Raw genomic sequence first — 758 nt, forward strand, 5'->3', positions numbered from 1 at the left:
GTGAAAATTGGAAATAGCAATATCCTATATTGCTCACCATTTCAATTTCCCCATGGATTTCATTGTCCTGAAACCTGGAGAGGATAGGATTGGTAGAATACATTGTCTCTGTTTTTAACCTTGAGTCACCAAAAGTAAAAGTTTCCTTGTTAATTAATGACCTTAGATTACTGTTCACCTCTGGTTATCACATTAACCTTTATCTACTAATCAATTACTGGTTTATTGATGTTTTACATTTTGGTTTACTGCAGTTTTTTACTTTAATTTTTATTCATTCTTATCTCATATAATACATCTTAACCACAACTTTCTTCCCTCCAAACATTTTGGAGTGTTTTAGGAATTTGCATGTCATCCTTGCACAGGGGCCATGCTAATCTCTTTTCTGTTTCAATTTTAGTATATGTGCCTCTGAACCAGGCATAATATTCATGTATATTATCCTAAAATTTCTTTCTGGTCCTTTTTGCATAATTTATTTTTTGATGAGAATTACTATTTCTTGGCTGAAATTTTATATCTTTAAAATTGAATTTAACATATTGATATTTTTTATTAAAATAATTTTGTGATGTGGCTCCTAAATTTTAATAAATTATTTCTAATATATTTTTCTTAGTATTCATATTGAAAATCTTATTAAAAATCAATACTCTTATTGATTTTTTAAAATTCAAGTTAAATGATTCCTAGTTTTTGATTACCGGATATTTTTTTCCATTGCAATATTGATATTTCTGGTCCTTTTAAATGTT

General features: G+C 27.4%; 1 non-coding gene across 1 annotated transcript; it reads right to left on the minus strand.

Moving 5' to 3' along the window:
- Positions 1 to 323: 323 nt before the first annotated feature.
- On the minus strand, positions 324 to 427 carry LOC142836218 (U6 spliceosomal RNA). Its single transcript, XR_012908019.1, has one exon. It is a non-coding gene; the product is annotated as a U6 spliceosomal RNA (small nuclear RNA).
- Positions 428 to 758: the final 331 nt, after the last annotated feature.

This window comes from Microtus pennsylvanicus, chromosome 15 (genome assembly GCF_037038515.1).
Source record: "Microtus pennsylvanicus isolate mMicPen1 chromosome 15, mMicPen1.hap1, whole genome shotgun sequence".
NCBI classification, from domain to species: Eukaryota; Metazoa; Chordata; class Mammalia; order Rodentia; family Cricetidae; genus Microtus; species Microtus pennsylvanicus.